We start from the raw sequence: 13,012 nt of genomic DNA on the forward strand, positions 1-13,012 counted from the left end.
TGATATTAGACCACTGGAAAATAATACTGGTGAGGTCGTAATGGGGGACAAAGAAATGGCAGATGAACTTAATGAATACTTTGCAACAATTTTCACTGTGGAAGACACAGCAGGATTGAGTAATTGGATTGAGTAACAGGATTGACTTTGCTGTTACAAAGGAAATAGTGCTGGACAAACTCAAAGGTCTTAAGGTGGATAAGTCACCTGGAGTAGTTGGACTACATCCCAGAGTACTGAGGGATGTTGAAGAGATAATAGATGCATTGCTCACTATCTTTCAAGGATCACTTGATTCTGGCATGGTCCAGGAGGACTGGAAAATAGAAAATTGCACTCTCTAAGAAGGGAGGAAGGCAAAAGAAAGGAAATTATAGGCCAGTTAGCCTGACCTCAGTGGTAGAGAAAGTATTGTAGTCTTTATCGAAGTTGGGTTTTCAAGGTATTTGGAGAATAATGATAAAATAAGTCAATGTCAGCATGATTTCTGTGAAGGAAAACCGTGCCTAACAAACATTTAGAGGTCTTTGAGGAAGTGAAGAGGAGGGTGGACAAATGAGAGGCAGTGGATATCATTTACTTGGATTTTCAGAAGGCCTTTGATAAGGTACCACACACGAGGCTGCTGAATACGATAAAATCCTATGGTATTACAGGAAAGATACTGGCATGGACAGCGGAATGGCTGACAGGCAGGGGGCAGCGAGTGGGAATCAATAGTGCTTTTTCAGGTTGGCTGCCAGTGACGAGTGGTGTTCCTCAGGGGTCAGTATTGGGACTGCCACATTGTCAATGATTTAGATAATATAATTGATGGCTTTGTGGCGAAGTTTGTGGATGTTGTAAAGATAGGTGGAGGGGTAGGTAGGGCTGAGGAAGCAATGCGATTGCAGCAGGATTAGACAAATTGGAGGAATGGTTAAAAAGGTGGCAGATTGAATACAGTGTTGGGAAATATATGATCATGCATTTTGGTGTCAAGGTATAATATTGCTCAGTATTATTTAAATAGACAGAAAATTCACAGGTGCCGGGGGCTTAGGAGTTCTCCTGCAAGAGTCCCAGAAAGTTATTTCACATTTTCAGTCTGTGGTAAAGAAGGGAAATGCAATGTTGGCTTTTCTTTGAAGGGAAATAGAATATTTAAGCAAGGAAATAATGCTGAGCCTTTATAAGACACAAGTTAGGACATACTTGGAGTTCAATCAACGTGCGAGTCCCATATCTCAGAAAGGAAAGGGGGGTCTCATTGAAACCTACCGAGTGTTGAAAGGACTAGATAGGGTGGATGTGGAGAGGTTGTTTCATGTGGTGGGGATAGCCAGACTAGAGGACACAGTCTCAACATTCAGGGGAGACCTTTTCAACAGAGGTCAGGAGGAATATTTTTAGCCAGAGAGTAGTGACCCTGTGGAATACTCTATCACAGACTGCGGTGGAGGCCAAGTCTGTGGGTATATTTAAGGAGGAGGTTGATCATTTCCTGATCGATCAGGCCATCAAAGGACATAGTGAGAAGGCAGGTGTATGGTGTTGAGTGGGATCCGGGATCAGCCCCGATGGAACGGCGGAGCGGAGTCGATGGGCTGAACGGCCTAATTCTGCTCCTGTGTGTTATGGTCTGACCAAGATTCACCCTGACCCCGCTCTCCCAGTCAGCACTACCCGCACCTGTCCCATTTAACCTGTTTAAGTGCGGGTGACTTTAGGACCCGGGGGAGCTCAGGACCCGCCGCCCCGCGGCTGCTGCTGAATCCGCGGTGTTTCTGTTCCGTTGTCGGATGCGGTGAACGAGTTAAAATTAACGGATCGATAATTCTCATCTCGTGTTTATTTCACTCTCAGCACATTTATATTTACAGGGACTTTACTCCTGACGCCGGTCCCGGGACCCGATCCGTTTACAGAACCCGGAGTGGAACCGGAGCAGATTCTCAGCCACTGGTTTCCATCCCCAGTCCGGAAGAGAGGATAAAGTTTCTCCGTGAATTTATTCCTAGTGAAGGTGTGGAGATGGGACTTGGTCTCCGCATTGTAAAATGAAACTGTCCCGGACTGGTAACTGAGATAAACTCCCACCCTCCCGGGGATGGGACCGGCAGGGAGACGGGACTCGGGGGAGGGGAGAAAACTGATCACGTCACAATCCCGATGTAACACGTCACCATCCCGCCCGATGATCCAGAATCCGGTCTCCCGACTCAGTCTGAACAATCCCTTCCTCTGCACAGACTCTGCGGCGACTCCCAGACACCAGTCCCGATTCCCCGTCACCTCCACCTCCCAGTAATGTCTCCCCGATGTGAATTCCTCCGATCCCAGCACACAAGCCCAGTTTGTGAATCTCTTCCCGGTGTCAGTGAGATCCCTCCGGGTCCAGTTCCGTCTCACACTCTTCCGATCCTCAGACACCTCGAGATAAGGACTCGCCGTTTCCACATCCAGGGTGACAGAGACTGGGGGGAGAAGCAGAGAATTAGAGAGTCCCCGGGGATCGGGGGTAGACTCGGGCAGTGCAGCCCCGGGGATCGGGGGGAGACTCGGGCAACGTGGCCCCGGGGATCGGGGGGAGACTCGGGCAGCGCGGCCCCGGGGATCGGGGGGAGACTCGGGCAGCGCGGCCCCGGGGATCGGGGGGAGACTCGGGCAGCGCGGCCCCGGGGGTCGGGGGGAGACTCGGACAGCGCGGTCCCGGGGATCGGGGGGAGACTCGGGCAGCGCGGCCCCGGGGATCGGGGGAAAGGCCGCTGGGCCTCAGGCGCAGTCGGGTGGCCGACATGAACCTTTCCCGTGGTTTGACCCAACGAAAGCGGATGGACAACTAATGTCTCCCCAGGGGTTTCCGCTGGACGGAGAGCGGAGATTTCCCGATCAAACAGACACAAAATGCTGGAGGAACCGAGCGGGTCGGGCAGCATGTGTGGAGAGAGATGGACAGTCTACGTTTCAGGTCGACATCTTCCCTCAAGAACAGAAATAAATAGGGGAGATAGACAGCAGTTTAGCTTAGTTTAGTTTTTTTTCCCTCTTTATAAAATATCTTTTTTTCTTTTTCATGGTTGTTACGAAGAGATTGGGAGGCTAAACTACATTTGATGCTTGGAATCTGTGCTTGAACATGCTAACCGTTATGAATGTAATCCCGATCTCTTTGTATCGTTATTATTATTGTTTAATAATTTTGAAACTTAATAAAAATATTGACAAAGAAAGAAAGACAGAGGAAACGAGTGCGAGAAAGGGGTGGATTAAGATGGGAAGGGGGTGGGTGAATGGATTTAAACAGGAGGTCACAGAGGCTCTTCGGCCCAACTTGTTCGTGCCGACCAATTTACTTTAATGAGCGAGTCCCATTTGTCTATTATTCCCTTCCACCTTTCTTATCCACGTACCTGGCAAGATGAATTTTGAAACATTGTCACTGTACCCACTTCTACAGTTGATCAAGGGCCTGGTGTATACAGAGAAAACCCTCTTCCCTGTCCACTATACCATGAATTGTAGTGTCATTAGCAAAGCTACTAATGATGTCACCTACAGTATCATACAAATCATTAACAGGAATGACAAACAACCGCGGCCCCAGCACCGACCTCTGCAGGTCACAGGCCTCCAGTCCTCTGTGCTTAAGAGACACTTGGACAGACACTTCAACAGGCAGGGCACAGAAGGAGACTGACCTAATGCCGGCCAATGGGATGAACGTCGATGGGTAAATTGGTCAGCACAGAGGTGATGGGTTGAAGGGCACATTTTTATGCTGTACGACAAAGGGCTTTGTGATTTTAACTGAACTGAATAACTGAGACCCCCCCCCCCCCGCCCCCCGCCACGGGTGCAGACAATTCCAAACTGACCCTTGACTTCTCAGACAGGGGAAACCTCCTCCCTGTATCCTGCCTGTTGAGCCCCGAAATAATTTTGTGTATCCCTGAGATCTCCTCTCATTCTTCTGAACAGGGAACAGAGAACATAGAACAGTACAGCACAGGAACAGGCCCTTCATTCAATGTTAACATTCATTTGTGAGTGTGAAGTGTGAAGTGGTGGAGGGTGAAGGTTCGAGGCAGTAAAGGAGGTGATAATGGGAAACAGCAGGGGAGAGATAAACGGCAGATTGAACCAGAACCAGGTGGGGGAGGGGTGGAAAGCCTGTGGGTGAACTCTGTGTGTAGACGTAACAAGAAGGTAGCAGGGGACAAAGATGGAGATGAGGATTCCTTTGCCCCCTTTCCCACAATCTCATCACCCGCAGCCCCTCAAGAGGAAAGGGGAGGAATTTTCAGGGACACTTAAGCAACACAGGACCTGATAAAGTGTTTCAGTCTGAACTGTCGACTATTTACTCTTTTCTTTTGATGTTTCCTGACCTACTGAGTTCCTCCATCATTTTGGGTTTGTTGCTGTGTTTTAAATATACTCAATTATTAGCCTCCACAGTTGCCTGTGGCAGATTCACTATCCCGTGGATAAAGGAATTCCTCTTCTTCTCTGTTCTAAATGGGCATTCTCTAGTCAGAGGCTGTGCCTTCTGTTCTCGACCCACCCACTATAGGAAACATCCTCCCGACATCATCTCTCTTCAGATAGGTTTCAGAGAGATCAGGCCAAGACCCTTCATCAGGACCTGTGTTGCTTGGGGAACAGCATCTGCAGATTTTCTGTGTTTCATATTTAAAGCAGAAGTTAATAGGTTCTTCATTAGACAAGGTGTCAAAAGTTATGGGGAGGAGGTAGGAGAATAGTGTTGAGAGGGATAGTAAATCAGCCATTCTTCTAAACTCCAGTGAGTACAGGCCCAGAACCATCAAACACTCCTCATATGTGAACCCTTTCATTCAGGGAAACATGCTCGTGAACCGCTCCAATGCCAGCACATCTTGTCCTATATAAGGGACCCAAAGCTGCTCACAATACTCCAAGTGTGGTCTGACAAATACCTTATAAAACATCAGCATTACATCCTTGCTCCTACAATCTAATTCTGATGAATGAAAGCAAACAATGAGTTTGCCGATCTTACCACTGACTCAAACTAAAAGTTAACCTTTAGGGAATCCTGCACAAGGACACCCAAGTCCCTTTGCATCTCAGAATTTTGAATTTTCCCTGTTAACAAAATGTTCCATGCCTTTATTCCTTCTACTAAATGCACGTGCGACTTCGCTACTCGATAATCCATCTATCACTTCTTTGCCCATTTTCCTGATCTGTCTTCCACAGCACTACCTGCCCATTCACCTTTTTTCATATCCGCTGGAAACCTGGACACAAAGGCATCAATACTGTTTGAAATCTTTCTTTGTTTGTCTTGGCTTTGTACTCCTTGAAGTATTCCAACAGATTTGTCGGGCAAAATTTCTCCTTAAAGGAATTCATGCTGTCTTTGGTCTATTTTATCATGTGCCTCCATGTACCCAAAAGCTCGTCCTTAGTACTGGACTCCAATATCTACCCAGTCACACCACATCCAGACTAACACACCGATAATTTCTCTTCCTCATCTGCTCTCCCTTCTTAAAGAGTGAAGTGACCTTTGCAGTTTTCCAGTCGTCTCGAATGATCCAGAACCTAGTGATTCTTGAAAGATCATTACTAATGCCTCCACATTCTCCTCAGCTGCCTCCTTTAGAACACACCGGTGTAGTCCAACTGGTTCAGGGGATTTATTTACCTTCAGACCTTTCATCCTCCCACGTACTTTCCCCTTAGTAATAGCAACAACACTCATTTCTGTCCCCTGACACTCACATTTCTGACAAACTTCTTGTACAGTATCTTCCAGTGAGGATGGACACAAAATACTAAATAGATACCACGGCTATGTCTCTGTCTCCCATTCCTACCTCTCAGGCGTCATTTTCTCGGGGTCCAATAGCCACTCTCACCTGGCTTTTACTCTTTACATTTTTGTGTTCTCTTTTTCATTGTTGGCTTGATTTCCCTCATATCTTTTCTCTTCTGATTGTATTTTTGTTACTTTCTCTTGGTTTTCAAAACGTTCTCTACTCTCCAACATCCTGCCAATTTTTGCAACATTGTATGCCCTCTCTTTGGCTTTCATTCTGCCTGTGACTTCCCTTGTCAAACACAGTTACCTCATCCTCCCTTTGGAATATTTCTTCATATTCGAGACGTGTCGATCCCGTGCCTTCCGAACTGCCCCCAGAAACTCCAACCGTTGCTATTCTACCATCATCCCTGTTGTTGTTCATTTCCAACCTACTTTGGTTAGCTCCTCCCTTTGGTGCATTCAAATATAACACCTTCAGTCCTGTATTCATCAGCCTATTCGACGCTGTCCTCATGAGCTGAAGCAAGGTCTTTGATGTTGATGATAGACCACTGTGGGGGTATTGTCTGCATTTTTGCTGCCCCGACTCTGGAAGGGGTACGATTACACTGGACAGGAAGCTTCAGGGTGGGGAGAGTGGGGTTACAAGGACTGGGAGGCTCGGGTTAAAAGAGAGAGAGATTGGATGTGCTCGGGCTAATTCCCTGTAGTGTAGGATGTTGAGAAATGACCCCTTATCCAACTCTATAAAACCATAAGGGGCCTGGATAAAGTGAGAATCTTTTTACCCAGGAGATAAGAGTAGAGAACCAGAGGGCTTAGATTTAAGATGAAAGGTGATATATGGGGTAACTTTCTCAAAGAAAGGGAGAGGGAAGTGGGCAGATGGAATTTGCTGTTAGCGGAAGCTGTAGAAACAGGAGTAATTAAAATATTTTAAAATACATTTAGACAGTACACAGAGGGATATGGGACAAACACTCACAAATGGAACATGCTCAGGAAGACATCTTAGTCTAGCAGATGGATGAAGTGGGCCGTGGGTACAACATCCGTCAAACCCTCCCAGATCATCCTCCTGAGCAATCTCACCCTGGAGTCTGTCTGTGAACTGTTGATGTGACGTCACGTCAGAGGGCAGCTCAGTGAACAGAACAGACATACTGTGTAAAGACGGCAGATTTCATTCCGGAATAGGAATTTAAGCTGTCTCTTTGACTGTGTTTCACACTCTGATGGTCTCTGTGTGTTATGGTGTTATTTGCTTTCACACCCTACAATATCATAAAATCAGTATTAATTTCCCAGCTCCTGTGGTAGGATTCAAACTCATGTCTTGGCGTGTTAGTGCAGTGGCCTGGGATCAGGACACAGTGGTTCATCTGCCAGTCCCGTGTATTGGTTGTATTGTGACCCTGTGCTGGTGTGCTCAGGGGTCTGACATCTCCAGCTGACCATGTGACAGTGACGCCCCCCAGTCGGTGGAGTTGATGTGGAATAAGCTTCAGTTCCCCTTCAGCCCGTTATTACAGCCAATCTTTGCCTTGAATTATAACAATTGTGTTTCATAAACAAGGAGAAATGAATCTTTGTAAGTTTTACCTCGATTAATGGCATCAAGTGTTTCTCTCAACACTGTGTTCAACAAATAGAGGTGATCGAATTTTTCCACTGGTAGGGTTTCATCTGTCACTGACAATTCCTGGAAATCGTCATTAATCCTGTAAATATTAAACTGATGGTTATAAACTGTTCTTCTGAACTATTTTACAAATCCATCCAGGGTTTCAGGAAACAGCAGGTCCTACCTTTTCTTCCGACGTGCTTCCTCCTGAAATAAATAAAGCACAAATCTGATTAGACTTGGACTTACATCCTGCATTTTATCCAAACCATTACAAGGTGTTGAAAATTCCCACTCCTGCAGTCACTCACACACACGAACAATACAGAACCACGGGGTAAATTACAGGAAAGGTTTCTGAAAGCTAGGCCACTACTGAGAGGATGAAACTTGCAAGGAAGACAGGACAGGTTGTGTATTTTCATCTGGATGAGGGGTTAGGATGAGGAATTCAAATCAGTGATGGACTTGATAATAAATCCGATAAGAAATTTAGTGAAGAGGATGTGGAACTCACTGGCAGAGGAGTGGTTGAAGCGGAACAGCAGAGATTGAATGTCATGGGTAAACTAGATAAACAGATGAGGGACCGTGGAGTTCAGAGCACTGTCGCTGGGTGTGGTGAGTAGGTGGGAGGAGGCTTGCGAAGTAGGGAAATGGATAGAAGATGGACCGAATGGCCTGTTTATGATGGAGAATCAGATACAATCCCGTGTGACACTTATCTGAAAAAGTAGAGTCGGTGAATGTTTCTGTAATCTGACGGAAACCGGATATAGCGGATAAATCTGATGTGTGGGTCACATTCTTTGTTCTCAGTGATTGACAGAGAGACCCTCACACCCACCGCACCAGACACATTCACAGTCTGTGACTGGAACTGTGTGTCAATGTGAGATTTAGAGAATATTTAATGTGATCATCAAGGACACAATAAGCTGCTCTGCGTTGTAATCAGAGTAAACCATTTCAGAGAAGATTGGATTCTGTTCTGTGATGTACAGAACTTGTGGAAGTCCAGTTTTGGGACAATAGCAGCACTGAATAGTTGTATCAATTGTCTGGTGAGACAGTTTACTGCAGTTAGTAAATGTGTGTAGGAGCAACGCATCTGTTTTCTATCTGCATTGTATTCTGAGTTACATGGTTATTATGGTAACTAGTCACGTGAGTGGGGTGTGGTAAAAGGAAAAGGTGAGGTATTAGTACTTTGTTCTGGGCTGTTTTGAGCTGCGGACAGATGGATGGCATACCTTTTACTGACAAATTCGTTGCAGTTTAATTTACGATTAATTACGCTTAAGTTCCATCGCTTCAATATTGTATGTGATCGAATATATATCTTCGACATTTTGGAACATGATTATTGGAGTGATCGGAAGGTGCAACATACAAGTATAACAATCTGAGCGAGGTCACCAGCAGCGGCAACTGATTTGTTAGAAATGGCCACTGTTTACTTCAAATATTCCACTGTTCATTTAGTGTCCTTTGACAGAAATAAATTGAAATATAATCCCTCACCTTGAGAAATATCACACTGTCTTTTTGATCCATCTGTTCCTTTATCTTTGAGATTTCCTCCTGAATAATCCTTATATTCTTTTGTATCTCTCGAAGATTTTTCTCCATTGGATTCAGAATCCTCGCCTCTTCCTCCCTGAGATCCCTGAGTAAACTCTGCTCTTTCTCAGTGATAATCTGGCGCAGTTCTGCAAACTGGGATGTGATGTGGGTCTGAACGCTGTGTGACTGTTCCTGTCGAATGAAAGGTGAAGATTAATTTACTGTATTGCTGTGTTGTATTTCCTTATGACATTAAGGTGACCATTCGGTCCATTGAAATCCATGCTAGTTCTGAGACATTCCCGTCAACCCCATTCCCTCACGTTTTCCTGAAACTTATTCTCCCTCATTGACCCATTAACTCCCACCTGATTCACATACAGCATCCCCAAACTTCACGGGGTTAATTGTAATTAACCATTTTTCCAGCATGTCCTTGGGATGTGTCTGAAACTGTCACGGTCACAGGGAGAACATGCAAACTCCACACAGACAGCACCAGAGGTCAGGATCGAACCCAGGTCACTGGAGCTGCGATACTCTGCTATTCTGCATTAAAGGGAGCAAAACTATACAGTAACATCAGAAATTCCGCTCAGGAAGCCTCACCCGAACTCCGGAAATCTTCTCTTTCTGTTGCTGCTCCTTTTCCTGGAAGTCTGATTTCTTTTTTGTGAGAGAGTCTAAGGAAGATTTTAGCTGATCCTGGAAGTCAGACAGTGATGGAAACAGAAACAAAGATGTATCAAAAGAAACAGGTGATCAAACCCGATTATCGCACAAAATGCCGGAGGAACTCAGTCAGTCAGGCAGCATCTATGCAGGGGAAATAAACAGTGGGTGTTTCGGGATGAGACCCTTCATTAGGACTGGGAAGGGATGGGGCAGAAGCCAGATTAAAAATGTTGGGGATGAGAACCAGCTGACAGGTAACGGGTGAGACAACGTGAGGGGGAACGTGGGGGAGGATGATGAAGAAAGAAGCTGAGAGGGGACAGGTGGAAGAGGAGAAGAGCTGAAGGAGGATTCTGATACGAGAGGGCAATGGACCATGGAAGAAACGGGAGGAACTGGGGCTGTTTGAACCGTGAATGGTGACGAGGGAGTCGGGTGTAGCACTTGTCCTGCTTGTAGGTGTCAGTGCCAGGAGGTAGATCAGTGGCGAGGAGCCAGTGGATAAGCGAGTTACGTCGAGAGAGATCCCCACAAAGAGCGGAGAGTTGGACAGGACAAGGGAGGATGGGGTGAAAATCAAATTCAGGTTAGTTTTACCTTGTAGATTTTAACAGCTTCTTTAATCAGCGTGAAGCGGTGCTCTCTGTGCTCCTGCGCTTCTCTACAGATCAGACAGATCAGTGTCTTGTCCGTTTCACAAAACAGCTTCAGTTCTTCCTCATGTTCCTCGCAGTGAAGTTTACTTTCCTTCCCTTTCGGATTCAGGTCTAGATTTCGAGCTTTTTCAGCCAGATTTGCTAAGGCCCGACTGACCCTGAGGGTGCGGTCAGCAAACACCTCTCTACATTCCGGGCAGGAGTTTCTCTCCTCCCTTTCCCAACACCGTGTGATACAAGAGCGACAGAAGTTGTGCCCACACTCTAGGACAACCGGATCGGTGAAGAAATCCAGACAGACGGGACAAATTACCTCCTCGGTCCAGCTCTCGACCGGTGCTTTCGAAGCCATGTTAACTCCCGGCACTTCCTGATTCAGAATGCTTTCACTTTCGGGGAGCTGCTGATCCCCTGCAGTACCGCGATTGTCCACTACACGCGCTGCAGTCCCAGGGAATTAAAGTGATGTCGCTGTCTGTGGGAAGGAATTGTGGTATCTATATCAGGGAGGGATCAGAAACAGATTAAGCAGGTCTGAACAGAAATGAAAACTTGGCAATGGACTGCCCAAGCCCGGCTGCAAAAGGATGAGGGTCGGGAATGGGGCGAGCAATCCCATCCCGTAAAAACCCAGTGAGACAGGAATGTCAACTGAATCTCCACAGGCCTCATCCCTGAGATCGGAAGGACCTTCCCTGGGAAGACGATTGTGGTGAAAGGAGAAGCCACAGGGCCGATCAGCCTTCACCCTGGGCACGGGACCCGGTGAGCTGCTGGTCGGGGCCTGTGTCCCAGTCGGCGTGATGGGCTAAGGAAGAAGCAGGACAGAGATGAAGCCGGAGAGAAGAGCCTGGTTCAGTCTGAGGCAGGACTGAAAGGGGCAAGCTCTGAAAAGGGAGGCACAGGAGACTGCAGATGCTGGAATCTCGAGTAGGAAACGTGATGCTGGAGGAACTGACCGGGTCAGACAGCGTCTGTGGAGAGAAACGTACAATCGACATTCCAGGCCGGGATCCTTCATCTGGACTGTCTCAACCCAAAGTGTCGATTGTGAAAAAAGTGCAAAGGTAAACCTGTGCTTTAGAAGCTAAACATGAACGGGCGTGGCCATTCGGCCCCTCGTGCCTTTTCTGCCCTTCGTTCAAAACATGCCTGATCTTTGACCTCAGCACCACTTCCCCGCAGTGTTTCCGTCACCGCTGTAGCCCTAAATTTCCCTGTTGAATTTAGAAACAATGTGGAGAAAATGCCACAGATTCACTGCACTCTGGGTGAGGAAATTTCTTCTTATCTCTGTCCTGTGAGTCTGTGTCTGTCTCAGTCAGACCACCTCTTACTTCTCTAATTTTGAGAGAGTCCCAGCCTGTGTAATATCTCCGAGGACACAACCACCCCCACCCCACCAGCCAATCTGGGAAACCTTCTCTTCATTCCCTTCATCCTGAAGGCTGACTCGGGGAGGGAGACCAGACCTGTGCACAGTGCTCCATGTCCGCTCTCACCAGGACCTCATCTGCAGTCGCATGCAAATGTCTGGGCACCCCTGGTCAAAATTTCTGCGACTCTGAATAGTTCAGTGAGTAGAAGATGAACTGACCTCCAAAAGTCATAGAGTTAAAGATGAAACATTATTTTCAACATTTTAAGCAAGATTAGTGTATTATTATTGTTTTGTACAATTTTAGAGTAAAAAAAAGGAAAGGAGCACCATGCAGAAGTTTGGGCACCCCAAGAGATTTGAGCTCTCAGGTAACTTTTACCAAGCTCTCAGAAGCTTGTTAGGGCTATGGCTTGTTCACAATCATCGGTAGGACAGGCCAGGTTATGCAAATTTCAAAGGTTTATAAATACCTTGAATCCTCAAACTCTGTCCCAACAATCAGCAGCCATGGGCCCCTCTAAGCAGCTGCCTAGCACCCTGAAAATTAAAATAGTTGATGCCCACAAAGCAGGGGAAGGCTACAAGAACATAGCAAAGCGTTTTCAGGTAGCCGTTTCCACAGTTAGATAGATTAGATTAGATTATGAGGACACACAGTCCTCTTTTATTGTCATTTAGTAATGCATGCATTCAGAAATGATACAATGTTCCTCCGGTGTGATATCACAGAAAACACAAGACAAACCAAGACTGAAAAAGTGACAAAAATCACATAATTATAACATATAGTTAGTACAGTGCAAAGCAATACCGTAATTTGATGAGAACAGACCATGGGCACGGTGAAAAAAAGTCTCAAAGTCTTTCGAAAGTCCCATCATCTCACGCAGACGGTAGAAGGAAGAAAAACTCTCCCTGCCATGAGCTTCCAGCGCCGCAAACTTGCCGATTCAGCATCCTAGAAGCACCCGACCACAGCCGACTTGAGTCCATCCGAAAACTTCGAGCCTCCAACCAGCCCTCTGACACCGAGCACCATCTCCGCTGAGCGCTTCGACCCTGGCCTCGGTAACAGGCAAGAGGCAAAGCCCAGGATTTGGGACCTTCCCCTCCGGAGATTCTCGATTGCACAGTAGCAGCGGCAGCGAAGCGGGCATTTCAGAAGTTACTCTAGATGTTCCTCCGTGTTTCTCACGTCTGTCTCCATCAAATCAGGATTGTGCATGGTACCTACTTACAAATACGATATCATTTCGGAGTTCATAATGTAATTAAGAAATGGTAGTGAACAGGAATGGTGGAGGTCAAGCTGAGGT

The 13,012-nt window shown here is 46.5% G+C and overlaps 1 pseudogene; it reads right to left on the bottom strand.

The window, feature by feature from the left end:
• Positions 1 to 1,718: 1,718 nt before the first annotated feature.
• Positions 1,719 to 10,781, bottom strand: LOC134340931 (zinc-binding protein A33-like; annotated as a pseudogene).
• Between the last annotated feature and the right edge of the window lie 2,231 nt (positions 10,782 to 13,012).

Source organism: Mobula hypostoma, chromosome X2, assembly GCF_963921235.1.
Source record: "Mobula hypostoma chromosome X2, sMobHyp1.1, whole genome shotgun sequence".
Classification (NCBI taxonomy): domain Eukaryota; kingdom Metazoa; phylum Chordata; class Chondrichthyes; order Myliobatiformes; family Myliobatidae; genus Mobula; species Mobula hypostoma.